The sequence below is a fragment of the Corapipo altera genome, unplaced genomic scaffold (assembly GCF_003945725.1).
Source record: "Corapipo altera isolate COAL_440 unplaced genomic scaffold, ASM394572v1 61411, whole genome shotgun sequence".
NCBI lineage: Eukaryota > Metazoa > Chordata > Aves > Passeriformes > Pipridae > Corapipo > Corapipo altera.
The window spans coordinates 1,606,551-1,622,750 of NW_020884875.1; the positions used below are offsets into that span (position 1 = coordinate 1,606,551).

General features: G+C 33.9%; 1 protein-coding gene across 5 annotated transcripts in view; it reads right to left on the reverse strand.

Moving 5' to 3' along the window:
- PRLR (prolactin receptor) overlaps positions 1-16,200 on the reverse strand; it is a 146,834-nt gene that overhangs the window by 124,477 nt on the left and 6,157 nt on the right. For 3 of the 5 annotated variants that reach the window (XM_027634570.1, XM_027634562.1, XM_027634566.1), the window contains exon 3: positions 1,863-1,955. The gene's annotated coding sequence lies outside the window, so the exon portion shown is untranslated. Of the gene's footprint in view, positions 1-287; positions 373-1,862; positions 1,956-3,711; positions 3,731-16,200 lie in introns of those variants that run through there. The other 2 variants (XM_027634567.1, XM_027634565.1) reach the window with 2 other exon arrangements.

The following is a 16,200-nucleotide window of genomic DNA, read 5'->3' on the forward strand; positions in this document are numbered from 1 at the left end:
AAGGGATATTAAGGGGTTTTGGAAAATGACAGGTTGCTTAAAGTATTGCTAAAAAGAGTGTCTGTAAAGACTATGAGCAGCTTGCATTACCAGTGCTCTGTGAAATCATGGTTATAAAATATTTTGTATATTTTAAAAATAATGTTAATACACAACAGAACTATTAATTAGCCATATTAAACTGTAATGATGCAGAACTAGGAGTCTCACCTAGGAATTAGACTTTTATAAGAAATACAACCACATTTAGAAAGATAGTTAATATTATTAGAAAAAGACGTACTTACAATAAAACCCCAGAGTTAATTCTTAGAAATTTTGAAACAGATGAGAGCTGCAAATACAGTTGTATTGACATAATGCGTTTTACATCTGTATTAAATAAAAAAAAGGATTATAGTTACGAAAGGAAGTGAATTTTCATAACTATCTCAAAATTTAATTAATTAGGTACTTTTCATAACTACCTTTCCAGCTGAAAAACAGAGAAAGAAATAACTACAAATGCTTAAAAAAGAATAATGACTTATGTGACAAATCTAAACTTAAAATTCTTTCAAAATAATGACTAGTAAATAAACAAGAAAGATTTCAAGATCATTCCTTTGGGAGGCTAGTACATATTGGGCAAGGTAAAAGCAAAGTTAGGTGGATATAGGGCCTTCTGCAACAGAAGAAGGAATAAGAAAGAGGAAAAGGCACTAATCAGAAAGAATACAAGTATACTCAAGGTTAGTTCACGCTTAACAGCAAGATTCTCACACGGTAGAAAATGCTTACACCCACTCTAGAGGAATCCCAAATCCTGAAGTACCTACAGTATTCATGTAAGAATGAAGATAAAAATTATGTTAAAATATATCTGTACTAATGTTAATGGATGGAAAACAACCAAAGTTACACTAAAAACCAAGTTACAAATAAATTCACATACTGACCCCAATCGCTATTTTATTACAGCGAGGCCCTTAAGTGAATGACTTTCCTAGCACATACTGTGGTAATTGCTTTCAAATATGAGATACTGAGGATTCCAAATACATTCCCCTCTTTTTGTCTTAAACATTTATGCCCCGTCTTTCGCAGAGTTCTACCAATCTAGGTCACCAAGAAATTCCTCTGAAAATTCTATTACCTGCTTCCTTAAGTTACTATAAATGTACATTAATCATACTGTAACACAGATCAGTTGAAAGATAATACCTGCAAGACAAATTATCTGCTAATACTGTGTTAACACGGATGCTGAACCGAAACTTGTAAGACTTTACTGATTCATAGAGAGAATTAAATATTTATTTTCTTCTAAGGACTCTGTTTCATTTCTCCCCATATTCTGTATATCTTATATATCGGAATTTGTTGATTTTTTTCCTATGGATCCCTTTTTTTCCTGGATGCACTCGTGAATAGATCCTTCCAGATCACTGGGACTTAAACACCGAAATAATAATTTGACAGCTCCAAAAAAATTAAATTATTTAAACCACACAAGATTATAGAACTGAAGCCAGTAAGAACATTTACTAGGTAAATGCTTCAAACATTGTAAAGCCATGAAGTAACAATGTAAAAAAAGTAACAACAAGCAGCCTCACATACCTCAGGCTTAGGTCAGCTGCAATTATTTGTAAAAGTGTTACAAATCTAACTAATAGTTTTAGCCTAAAAGTAAGGTTTCATTTAACATTTCTTTTCCAAACATTTTTTATGCACTAAATTAATTTCAATTGTAAAATTAAAGCTTTCATCATGATTGTTAGGGATTTAATCCAAACAAAGCCTTCTTAAAAATACAGAAAATAGTATGTTTTCATTGTCTACAAAGGAAAAAACAGAGACAAAATGGTTAAATGACCTACATCATGTTGCACAGGCAGAGGCCTGAGTAGCAAAAGGACTTGTTTCACACTTCTTGTTTCAAAAATTCTATGTATTCTTTCAGGCTCCAGTATCTGAAAGGAAAGTTAGGCACGGGTTAAAAAGGGACCAGTAGACAGAGACATTAAAATCAGATATAAAATCAGACACAAAATTTTCTATTTCCTAAAATCTGATCTAGCTTTCAGCATTAGATAATGCAATTTTTAATGTGATGATGATAGATTTTTCATTTTGTCACACTAAATGATCTCTTTCCAAGCATGTTGAGGTAATTACCAGAATCTAATAGTAAAATGAAACAACCAAATTGCCAGCATCTCCATGTACCCGTTGAACAAATTTTCAATCACTGCAGTTCCAATTTCAATTTTTGTATCATAATTATCCTTCATTACAGCAACTACTTTCAGACATTCAAGTAATTTTCAGTAATCTTAATTGTCTTACAGTAGTAATTCATGTTTAACTATCTGCTTGTCTATATATTCCTTTTATATACTTTTCCTACACAGCAGTATTTTTTGGACTGCAGAGTTAGAAAGACATTTAATGGTTTGTCTCTTTTCATCAAAGGAATGAAGACTGACAATGCAGTCAGCACATCATACAAGGAAGCACAGATATCTAGTGATATTTTTTGACCTCACTTTTCTCCCAGTAGATTAAGTCTTACAAAAGCTGGCAGAGTCTCAAACTCTTCAGCTATCAAGATCTTCACTTGATCTATCACATTTTACAGACTGTAGAAGACTTTGTGTAGGTTATATTTCTTCATTTGCATCTAAAAGGATGATGAAATTTTACAAGTTCTAAATGGCATATAACTTTGCTGAAGAGTTTGAGAGTCTCCTGAACCTGTTTTTTAACATAAAATAATTGTTTATACAATGAATACATTTCAACACAGTGCAACAAATCTATTACATTTTGCTATTTAGAAATGAGAAACTTTAAACTGCATAAAACATCTTTTTTTCTCTTTCAAAATTGAATAACACAATGAAATTCCATCTCATTATACTTGCAGCAATTTCATGTTGCTAACTTTAAAAAAACCATGTTCTAGAGATTATTAGTTAAGCAGTATTCGTGTTTGGAAAGACCAGGAATTGGCTTTTTCTGAGGCAGTACATTATTACCTGAATACACTCAAAGAATAATTATTCATAATAAATTCGAGGGCAAAGTCTGTCAAAATGACAAATACTGAGAGAATGAAAGAGCAAAGATACTCTTTTTTTTTTTCCTTTTTAATACTGGAAATTAAGTAAAAATAGCTAATAGCTTGATAATTACTTGATAATCTCCGGATATGAATTTCCTGGTCAGAAGCTTTCACATCAGTTACAACCAGAAGTAAGATAGATCAAGAATAACAAATACTTAAAAAGAACTAGTACAGATGCAATCTTGTACATTTCCCAGGATTTTTAGACTGTGGTAAACCAGTGTATTAGCAACACCAGTGTATTAACAACCGGACAGTACAGTTCAACTTGCAGCAGCACTTGATGCAACTCAGTGGTCATCCAGTTCCATCTACTAACCAAGAACATTTTATCTAGTTTTTTGTACTTATATTTTCCTGTGTACTATTGCCTTCTACGTTCCAGGTTTCTATGTTACTTTCATTTTTTCAGAACTGTCAGTTTTCATTATCAGATTACAGTCAGAGTTCAATGACCTTAAATGATATTAAAGACCTTCTAATGAAAAATATAAGCCTGTACGAATGGTTGAAAAACCTGCAAAACAACCAACCCACAAACAGTTTTTTCTATTTTGCTGACTGTACCAACTGATTTTTTGCAATCTTGATGTTCTTACTGTCTGTAAAATAGTGATAGAACCAGAAGGACACGATCTTCCAACAATACATTTGCTTCCTGCTTCAGTCCTCTGAATGTTTCTAGATAGAGAGGTCATCCCTTCCTAAGCAGAAGGATGAAAAGATTTACAACTGGTCAGTAGCCATCTCATCTGCAAGAAGCTGGGTGGGCCTAAAGGCAAGACACAGATTGTCTTATTAAATTGTGATAAAGTACACAATTTAATAAGAAATACAGGATTCTCAACATGAGGGAAATATTAAATTTTAAGGTTCGTTAAGAAAAAGAAACTCTTATTACTCCCGTAATTTAATCACTATAGGTATCATAAGGAAATACATTGTTTTCATGGGCACTTTGCATAGGGTGTTCTATTTCAACTTCCACAACATCACCAATCTATCTTTCTGTAATTGTGGCCTACATCCTTTCCCTCTGGTTAGCAAACCCTACCTTCTACATTCTTCCAAGTTCTATTAGAACTGCCACTATCTCAAACCAAGTGACTTTCTATCATCCTCCAGCTTCCTTGTTGTTTCCTGTCCCTCACATGGCTCCCAGTACTAACCTTCTCATTCACTCTGCTCTTGAAATCATCTTCCCAGTTACATGGAATCTGTTTTTCAGATAGAAATGCTACACTTGTAATGGAAAGTGGTTTAACTTTCACTTTTTTAATATAAAGTGACAGGATACCTCCTACCCTGTACATTAACTTCCGTACGTGCAATACATATATTGTACTCTTGCAGTATTGGTACTTTTCATAATTTTTCTTCTTTATTTAACGGTAGGAAGACATTCAGCTTTTACCAGGCCTGAATTTTGCAAATGTTAGTGGCAATGTCTGAGTCAATAAAATGGCACTTCCAGAAGAGGTGGCTTCCCTGTCATGGAGATCATTTCACTGAAAGTAGCACTCACTATCTTGGAAAAAGGATGGAAAACATTAACAGAAAATGATACATTAATGGAAAAACTCAAAGAAGGAAAAAATGAACAAGTACCTCCTTAAATCTTTCTGAAGGGTACAAAATAGCATATTTACCATCCCTTGTTGTCACAAAAAGTATTTAATAATTTATCATATCAACTAGCTAGAACATACCTTGGGGCTTCTATTCTCCAGGGAAATAAAATTTTGACTCAGTCTGGTTCAAGACTGATCACATTAGTTAAGCCATGTCATTGCAATGGCTAACAGCCAAATTTCTGTCCCAGTCATACACTCAGAAGTGTAATGATGATGGATCTGCTATGTTATTCACCCACAAACTGTCACTATTTGATTCATCTATTGTGTTAATTATTAATGCAAATAATACTATCTGCAAAGACAGATATGCATAGTTTTTGTCACTCTTGTCTCAGAGATCACAGAAGCTAATTTAATGGAAAACAAATAATAAAGATAGTGTGATTACATCTGCCCAACTTCTGATAACTGGTTGGTGCAGAAATCTCTGCTGCATATTTCAAATGGCAGATTAATAAAGATGATGGAAAAGGTGCAGCTGTTTGTTTCATAAGCAAATCTACGTTTAAATGCAATTAAGGATTTAAACTAGTATTAGTTTTAATATTAACTGCCACAAAGCTTTAGTCCAATTAATGTCTGAAGAACAATTGAGATTATCTACAGATCACCATTGATATTGATAACTTGTACTAAAATTGCTGGAGAGGATTAGTTAAATGATACAATTGTTCCACATTCCCTTTTTGGTTCTGTTTTTATTCCAGGTAGATTTAAATAAGGCAAAAGGAAGGAGCTGAATTTAGGAAGAAAGCTACAGCATTACAAAGTAAACCATATCATATATACCAAAATCATTGTTGGTTTTACATACACCTCTTCAGGCTTTCAGAGTTTTCAAAATAACTGTCTGAGTAAATTCAGTTCAGCATCTAGATGATACTTCAAAAGTGCTTCTAAGTCTTAAGAGGCATCTGCTCAGGACACAGTATACCCATACATTGATACTTCTCTTTAAAATCCAGACCAAACACTTCAGGGATTGAGACTGTCATCATGATGCTTTCCTATTTTCAATTCGTTTTTGACTCAGTAATTGCAAAGATAACTTCTTCAGGTCACTGAATCGCCTCTGATTCCAAGAATAAAATCTCATCACATATGGGGAACAGTCAGAAAACAGCAGCAAGGCAGAGGCAACCAAGTCTCTATAACTAAAACATCCCTCAAAGACATTTAGACCTGACCATCAGAGTATCAAATCACCATCTTTGATGATGCAAATAAGGAGTAAGGGAAATGAATAGAAATTAATTGTATCGACTCATATTCCTGTATTCAATTATTTATCTTTTCATTCTGGGACTGCATGGCTTTGTATGTCTGACAGCAATATTACTTCCTGTGATGGGGGGAAGGTGAGTATTGAGGGGAGGAAATGCATTTTGTTTAGTGTTTGAGAAGTACTGCTTCTGCCTTTCATGCTCCTTAGAGGCTAATCCAGTAGTCTTACAGGTATACCATTCCTTATTAATTTAGAAAAGGCTCACTTTTTATGGCTGTGCCTGTAGCAAGATTTACCTTGATTTAAAAATCAGAAAAAAACTTCTTAACAGACAGCATAAATGATTACAAAGTTCACATCATCTCTCAGAGCAGGTTATTCTGCTCATACAGTTAAATTACACAGTACCAAGTAATTTCTTGTATCAGTTTACAAACTTAAAATATTTAAAACATAGTAGAAGCCATTATTTCTTTCCCAATATCACTACAATATTATTTAAAAAAAAAAAGTTGGAAAACAAGCAAACAGATTTTTATGTCGGTTAAAAATTAATTTTTCCTTTCCGATATTATTGCTCTTTTTTCTTTTGACAGTGACTACTGTTAAAGTGAAGATAAAGATTTTCTCCCAGGGCCAAGAAAAGTAATTGAAAGTTACATGTCAATCCCATTTTCATTTCTTAAAATGTACGTTTTTAAGTATGTCTTTCTTATGCAGTAGGCAGAAACCATTAAGTAAGTGTGGTGGTGCATCCCCCTGCTGCCTTCCCCTCAGGCCACACTATGATCTCAGAATTGCTCATTAGGCCTCAGCCTTGACAAACAACACCAGCATTAGGCCCCTCTTGAGCTTATCAAAACCACCGTCTGCTCCCAGGAACTAGTGCAGTCTAACAAGTTCCTGTATTTAACAAACAGCCTTGGAAACTTATTTTTCCTGTCTGGAACAACATATTTGTAACCAGAGAAAGTTACTGACCCAAATCTTGGCCAAGAGGAAAATTATTATGACTTAAGCAAATTCTCTTGCAACCCTACAAACAGCAGTCCTTAGCGAGACCCTTCTTTCAGGAGGAATTTCTTCACAGAGAGGGCTGTTAAACATTGGAATGAATTGCCCAGGGAGGTGGTGGAGTCACCATCACTAGAGTTGTTCAAGAAACAACTGGATGTGGCACTCAGTGCCATGGTCTAGTTGACGAAGTGGTGATTGGTCACAGGTCTTTTGCAACCTGAATGATTCTGTGACTGAGCTCTTCTGGCCTGCAGTGAGCTGTGACCAGCATCTCCCTCTGAGTGAGATGACTCTCAGAGCCAGCAAACTCTCAAGTTTGCTCTACTTGAAGGATCATCAAATGCCTATGATGGATCCTGGGCTGATACCCCCACTTCTTGAGCCTCAACCCTTTGTCCATTGAGAAGACACAAAGGCATCCGACGTGAATACTTCGTGAATTCGAGGGGAATTTTTCACAGGTGAATACCTTGTGCATACTTATTCAGGTTTCTGTGTCTGTGAGTGTGAATAATCTCAGGCAAATGTACTATGAATGTTGCTCTCCTAGATTCTTAAGTACTTTAGATTTGTAAGTTACTGTTGTGCCTACAGTAAATTCTATAGAAACTTTTGTTAGATTGTTTAAATACAGATTAAGTGCTGTTAAGGCCTAAATTATTGGTCAAGTGTGGGGCTAAGTTTGGGAAATGGTCCACTTTGAATCTTGTGACTCAATGGGAGTGTCTCTCTTATTCCTTTTGATCTTTATCCTTTCCTATCCTTACCCTTTCTCCATTCCCAGCCTCCATGTAGATCATTTTTGGTTGATTTTAGTTTTAGATTGAATGATTTTAGGTTCTAGTCCAATTTTTCCTCTGTGTGCTTTAACCATCTAGTAAGTAGAGTGAACCTTGCCAACAAACTTTGTCACACTGTTGCTTTAATATTAAACCTGCTTTTGCTCATACCTTTGCTGATGATTCTTTGAGCGACCTTAAAACACTCATTCACAACACTAAGGTAGTAATGATGGATATTTTCTCACAACTCTAGAGTACAGATATGTGTAATACTATGTATATATATTCATGAGTTATATATGTTTGCATATAGATACACATATACAGTAAAATATATTCACTAAACTTTATTCTGAAACATTGAAAACATTTATACACATGATCTATCAATGTTTAAAAAACCCCAACTATGATGTAAATACACATTTGCCTTTACAATCAGACAACCTGATTCCAAAATTTAACGTTAAGTGTGCAAAAAAACCACATTCTTGCAGAAACCAGGCAGTTCATGTACTTTCCATTACAGAAAAGTATACAAAAACAAGCAAGCAAAAATATACCAAAATTATGTAAAAACATGGCTATGCATGATAACTTTTAATTTAGCACTGAATCTAAAATAATTCAAAGGAAATTCAGAAACTTAAGGTATATACAATAAGTAATTTAACAGCAAAAGTACAGGTAAAATTTTAAAGGCTATATAATAGAAAAATACTCTTACAGACTGACTGGACTGGGATTCAAGTGAGAAATAAATAATACCCAAGAAGGGAAAGAGTAGGAGAGCACTAGACTGATGACACTCTTTTAGTTTGATTTCTTTTAAGAAAACATCTTACAAACTAACTTAAAATCAAAGAATACAGCTTTAAAAGACTGCAACACCATTGTCACTTCCAATGATTTAAGACAATTCAATATCAAATATTCAGAAGACGTTCCCGAATTAAGAAAAACTTGATATTCACTGTAGTTAGCAAAAAAGACAAACTATTTCGATGAATTTGCCCAGAGAGGTTGTGGATGCCCCATCCCTGGGAGTGCTCAAGGCCAGTCAGGTTGGATGGGGCTTTGAACAAAACTGGTCTACTGGAAGGTGTCCCTGCCCATGGCAGGAGGTTGGAATAAGATGACCTTTAAGGTCCCTTCCAACCCAAAGCATTCTATGGCTTTATGAAATCCTACCAAACATACTAAAGTTAAGACCAAAGAAAAGGTTGTTGGGCAAGACCACCAAAGCATCACAGTTAGGCAGCAACAAATACGGTCTACATTGGCTGCAACTGCTGGTTTAAACTGTGGTGATTTCAGAGATTGTCCCTCAGTTAAATGACGGACTACAACCCATTTTTGTAGGGACAATAGAACAAGTGGATAGCTCAGTCTCCATTTTTGGATAGCACACATAATAGTTTACACGATAATTAGTCCCATGTTATATTAGCTGATGAGCTGCTACAGATAAAACATGTTTAAAGTCAAATGCCAAACTAAGAAAGAAAAAATAAACTAGAAAATATGGTTTAATCTCCACTTCGCACATGTTCTCAGGCATCATCATCTCTTGTATTTAGCTCCTATAATAAATGGATTTCTGAGTCATGGTGATGCAATAAACAGTAATTACTAGCAATAACTATAAATTACAACATATAATTTTCTACTTCACTTAAACATACAGTCTGCCTATATAAGCCACCAAAGAACCACACCTGTCACAAATGAGGTCCAGCATATTTATTATAATGTTAAGTCAGACTGGTTCCTAATGATTTAGCAGCTGGCATTTTGTTGCAAGAACTACTGTTTTGTGTCCCAGCATTTGATTTTATTTTCTTTAAAAAATAAGCATAAAACGGATCTACCACAAAGCTAATTAAATAACAAAGAAGCTCCTAAACTGGAGGAAAAAAACTCACAACCCAAATTCCAGAATTTCATATTATAACCAATTTGAAATTGTAAATAAAAAATACTAAATTGTGTAAGAACAGAAACTAAACTGCTCACATAAATGAAAAACATTTCCTAAGTTTGCAACTTGACTGAAAGTAAATCTTCAAATTAAATGGTATGGTACTCTAGCCAAAATATTAAAAGAAAATAAAAACACTGTAAATAGATTACACTGTATCTCAACAACAAACTACTATGTATCTGTTCAAGCCAGAGTTACAACAGTATAAACATACATCTTACTGGGGCATGAAAAACATAGTCTCATTAAGCCTCTAGGTGTGTTTGACTGGGATACAAAAACGGTAAATGTAGCCATCTTTCTGTTTAAAATAACTCATCATGAAATTTTTTCTTAGATTTTTAGGTTACAAACATTTTAAAGATTGAGCAAGCAAATATATCAACATTCTCCAGCTCAGCGAATAGCCCCCACTTTAATTCTCTTTTCACTCAGAAAAACCTATTGTTTTCTTACTGCTTATTAATGGACTCTGAATTAAAAGGCCTGTCTGTGCTTTCTCTCTTTTCTTATTCTACTGTGTTTTGTTTTTGGTTTTTATTTGTTCTACAACTTCATATCTAAGATTCTAGTGAAAACGGTGACTTTTTTTTCCCAAAAAAAGTTAATCAGAACCTTTTCTTCTAATTTGTTGACATTCAGGTTTGCTAGCCATTGCTTGCATTCTCTGGGAAAGTGGCATTACTATTCTATAAAGCATGTCCCATCCAGAAAAACCACTTTAATGAGAATTGCTTCAGTAGTGCAATAGTGGTTGTGTAATCTTTATCCAGAACCTGATTATTAATGATTTTATCTTACTGCTTTGCATACTTTCTAGCTTGAAGGTGTTGAAATATTTCCAGGCTCTCAATGCAACAGTAATACAGCATCCATGTGTTTCATATTACATAATGAAAGTGTTTATCATACATCAGTAGTTTTTGAAAGATTGTGATAAATCTAGGTTCACTAAGCCATATGATAGCAAATTTCTGTTTATCTTAACAAAACTGAAAGTTAGCAAAGAATATGTTCACCTGCTACTTGCTGAGATTTATCTGTCTTTTGAAGCTGCCCATAAAGACAATACTTCACAAAATCACAGGGATGACATTTTAGGCCCTTAAGCTTAATTTCTTTGATCCCCAAGTTACACTTCACACATAATTTTTTCACTGTAAATATCTTTTTCTGACTGCTGTAGATCAGCAGATTGATAAAGAGCCGCTGACAGTATTTGCTAGACTTTATAATCCTAGGATAAAATTATTTCCCTTAAACTTACACATCATCTTCTTTCTTTTGTAGAGGAATCCTATATACTTAGATTATGAGTTTTACTTACAGTGCCAAGACCTGATGTAAAAGTCATCATAATATCACAGACACATCAAAGTTGGAAGAGACCTTCAAGATCATCTAGTACAACTGTCAACTCAGCACCATCATAATCACCCCTAAAACATACCCTCAAGTGCCATATCCAGATGTCTCCAATACAAAACCTTTGTGGAAAAAGGAATGACTTTTACAGATTGACACATATATGTAAGAATTTTTGGTCTTCTGGTTTTTCTGAAAGATGAAATGTATATAAAAAGAAATGAAATCTCAGCTAAGTAAAGCAGAAAAAAAGTCCTCTCTTCAGTGAGGAAACAGGACAATTTGGAAAGATGAGGGATAGAAGAAAGAAACATGAAGGATGATGAGGTCTTGCATAGGAGAAAACAAAAGCTGACAGAAATAAAGATAATATGCTTCCCGAGTACACAGATAGTTGTCGATAACAATTATAGTAATATCAGTTGAGTAAGAAGGAGGAAGACAGGATCATACCAGAAAGAGAGGCTGGAGAAATATTAGTGAGATTCAGCTATGGTCTGAAATGGAAATTCTCACAGAAGTACAGTGGGCTTTTTACTATTTTTATTGTTGGGAATTTTGCTCTTTCACACAACAGGGTTCAAACTGTTATTCCATTCATCTCCCAAACACTGCTCCAGACAATTCCAATTACAGCATTAAGAATGTAACTGTAATAGACACTATACCTAGGTATCTAAAATATACAGGCAAACTGTAATTGCTAACTCCTTATAAAGATTTGACACCTCTACTATTTAGTAGTTACTTCATTTATTTTTCCATTATTTGTCCTGAATTTCCTGCAGTTTATCACCTTGCAAAATGTGTTTTTTTCTGCTTGTTAAATTCCACATTACAGTTTATGGCATGAAAAACCATGGCTGAACCACACCTGCATACTGAGAACACCATAAGGGATCCTCCCTGAAAATGAGGGATCAACAAGAAAGTCCTCTTCACTAATAAGGATATCCTCATCACAGACAAAAGAGAAGCTATAAAGATGAAGGAAAAAACCCTAAACATATTTAAAAAATTGTGTCATACAGACAGAGACATAGTACAGAGAGATTCAACAAAATAAAATTCAACAAAATAAAAGTTCAACAAAATAAAATGTTAGAATTACTGAAAAACTACACCTCTAGCACTTGCTGTACTATGTGCTGACATGTTATACACAGGACAGAAATACCTACTTTAATCTTACAAAAAGGTTGCAAGCAGTAGTTCACAAATACTAAGTGATGGAGACAATAGAAACAAATTATCTAAATATCAAAAACCATCATGAGGAAAGCAATATTACTTCCTCTATTTCACAAAAAGCGAGCCAGAGACACTTATTAAAAACTGATAGACCCATTCTCGTCCTTTTGCACAAACAAGATCATGTATGACAAATTCAAAACCAGGACAGGACAGGACAACAGAACAGAAAGAAACCAAACAAAATATTTCAGTTGGAAGAGACACAAAAAATATTTCAAGAAGTTGTATTTGTATAATTATTCAAATGTAACATCATGATGGAAGAAAAGCATTATTAAATCAGTGAATTTCATTTAAAATTCAGGGAAAAAAGTAATTATTTTATTTTCATTAAAATAAGTAACTTTATGGGAAAGAAACTACATTGCAGCAGTAAGAAAGTCATAACTATTTTACTATTAGTAATTTGAAACACTGATCATTGTGTTTGCAAAAGAGCTTCCAAAATCACTGAATGTTTTAAAAAATGTTTAAAATCATATATATGTGCATGCCTGTACACAATCTACACATAATTTTTCTTATAAATCTTCATTTATTTGCATTTTGGTTATGCTGACCATCCTATATCTGGTTATTCTCTCACCATGAAACCGAAACTGTTAAAAACATTTATTAAAAGGGATTGTTGAACAGAAGATCTCTAGGCAGCTAATCACAAGAAGCACTTGCGTAACTCCAGAAACAGAATTATATGAATCTTAGGTTTCACGTATCATATTATTCATTATATAATTAAATTTTATTTACATAGCCTATACGCATACTGGGATAAATCTGATGCCTTAAAGCCTGCCAGGGATGCTTATTTTTTGTTTAAAAATTAAAACTATTTTTCTGTGCTTTATCTGGCCCATTCAAGTAATACCATGCATTAATCTGTCAAAAAAAAAAAAAAAAGAAAAAAAGAAAAAAAAGAGAAATCAAACCAAAGTACAGAATTTCTTTGATTTAATATAACTTTAAATGCACTTATCTCTTAGTGGTTTGAGCCTTTTCTTACTCCAAATATGATAAAGAATTACACTCTCATAGAAACCAAAAACATCTACCTAATCTTAGAATGACACCTTTCTCTAAATGGAGGATAAGGACTACTCTGTTTTTACATGATTCTTCTGAATTGACTGTGCATCTACAGCAGATATCAGCTTTAGTGAAAGAATTTTCTACTGCTATCCAATGGTAAACAGACCAAAAACCAGATTAAGTCCACTTCATTTACATATTTTATTAATTACCATTAAGCAAATTCTTATCACAGAAAATGTCACAATTTTCATGTTTAAAATGGAAAATAAGTAAGATTTTATTAAATTGAATAGCAAGAACTTTATTCAAGGTTACAGTAAATCTTCAAATCCTCTAGTGAACGGAATTTCAAACAAAGAAGAAATTCAACTAGAGAGTTACCAGTGTTTGTATAAGAAAACATCAAATATCAATAGATACCAACTACTATAACTGCAGTTAAAATAGCTGTTTTGAATAGCGCAGCTTGAGCACCTGTATCTGTTATTGTAAAAGAGAAGTAGCAGTATGGTGAGAGGTAAAAAGGACAGAGGGCAGAATGAGCTTTACTGTCAGAAACCACCAGTGAAAACAAGAGTCACCTCTCTGTTGACACTGAAGACAGGTCTATCTGAGCATATATTCAGAAAAATACTACTTCAAATTCAGAAGAGGCAGGAAGAAAACAGTGCATTCCGGGTATTGTTCATGATTCACTCTGACAAATGCTGTTCCTGTGCTGCTAAAAAAGAACTTGTAATTGATATAATTTGTTTGGAAGCATTCATTCTGTTTAAGAGGATAAACACACTGACAACTAGCTGAGCTGCAGGTGAGAAAACAGTTTTCAAAACCCAAGGGTAAAACAAGATGTGCCAGACTTTGAACATAAATTGTGTAAGATAAATTAGAACTTGTAACATATGTTCAGAATAAGGCACAATATAGATATAAACACAGGCACAATTATGCAGATTTGAGGATAAATAATCAATGGTTTTGCAAGGCACTTGGGAAACAGATTTTCTATCTAGTCATGAGGGTTTTTTTAAAGCTGACACATTCACCAACTGGCTTAGTGTGTACCTGACAGCCCAACCATGATTTTCTTGGGGTTTAATTTTAAATCTCATTCACAAGACCTTTCTCTGGGATTAAGCAGAACATCTACCATTCCTCTGGGGAAGTAATTTCAAAACTGTAATCCACAAAAACACTAAAATGCCTAGATAGGCAAGTGTCAAACATCCTTATGCCAAAGAGCTTAAAAAGTACCACTCTCCAGATGACTCAGATGAACAAAAGGAATAAACGATTGCCATTGAACCTAAGAGCAATTTTAACAGTTTCTACCAACACTTTGGAGAGTGAAGAGAATAGAGAATGATTAGAGTTCTACAGCAGAAATCCGATGTAACAGATAATTCAGAATGTGTACAAATTACTTTCAAAACAAAATGCACCTATGAGCCTTGATAGGATAAAAGGATTAGGGTTGCAGATGAAAAGGAGAAGAAAGACACATCATCAAATGTGAAGACCTGAGGAATATGAGGAAAGAAATAAATGGAAATATATGGGTCAGAATAATTCTGACTGCAGGAGAGAATAAGAATCAACGGAGCAAAAGGAGTTGGAAATGGGAATAAAAGGTAGAACAGTCGAAGAAAATCAGAGGCAGAGTAGCATTATTTTAGAGTCTTACTACTGGTGTGAACACAGAACATGCTAGATTGTTACATGATTTGAAGTGATCCATCAGTAATAGTAAGGTAGTAAATGCTTCACCATGACAGTGACCAAATTATAATTTCTGTTATTTGTTTAAAATGCTTATTTTCGCCACAACATAAACCATGAACAGTTGGATGGCTTTTTTTTGCATCTTTCACTAGGGCCTGTGTTCTGTCATTCTGTATTAAACTAAACTTTTTTACAGAATTTCACTTAAGACAGAATTTTTCTTCCTGTCCAAATCTTCAAGTCAGAGTGCATGCAATCAAAAAAGAAACTGCTTATGAATAATTCAACAAATTTGTTAAACTAAATTGTATTTTGGTGGCCATTAAGCAGAAGCACAATACTATCCCCATCATTATCAGCAACTCTTATGCTCAAGAAGAAAAGAAAACATCTATTGGAATCAGCCTCAGAACAAATTTATGCAGGTATAAGAGGAAAGAAATGAGCAACTTGAAAGGTAAATAATTACTGTAGAAAAGAAGCTACATTCGTGTACTAGCATTATCATGCTGTGATGTACCATTAATTTACTGTTAAAAGATGTAAATGGGCATGTTAGCCCACAGTCTCTCCTTTGTTGGGTTACATCAACATCACTTTAATTTTAACTATTTACTTGAACACATTTACCCTAATTAGCTAAGTAGTGTGAATTAAAGAACATTTCTGAAAGCCTGATGTTCTACCAGGAACTCTTCCAATGTACAGCATGCTTGACCAATGTTCTCATTCAACATAATGAGAAAGAACAACTATCCAAGGCTTTTAAGTGCTGGCATTTGTTGCAAGGATGCTAGCCAAATTCCAGATCACTTAGTTACATTATGCATACTTGCATTCCTTCTCTACTCCAAAACAGACACATTATTCTTAATTTTATACTCTAAAAACATAATTGAGCAGAATTGTTGGTACACAATAGCTGTACTATTTCTAAAAGAAAAAGCAGTTGCATTTCAGTAGCATCCAAAAAGATTCTAGTTACATTACATGCATTCTTTAATAATGCTACACAAAAGCTACAGTGAAAGAACATAAGACAAATGGTGCACAGTTAATAAGCATTTATT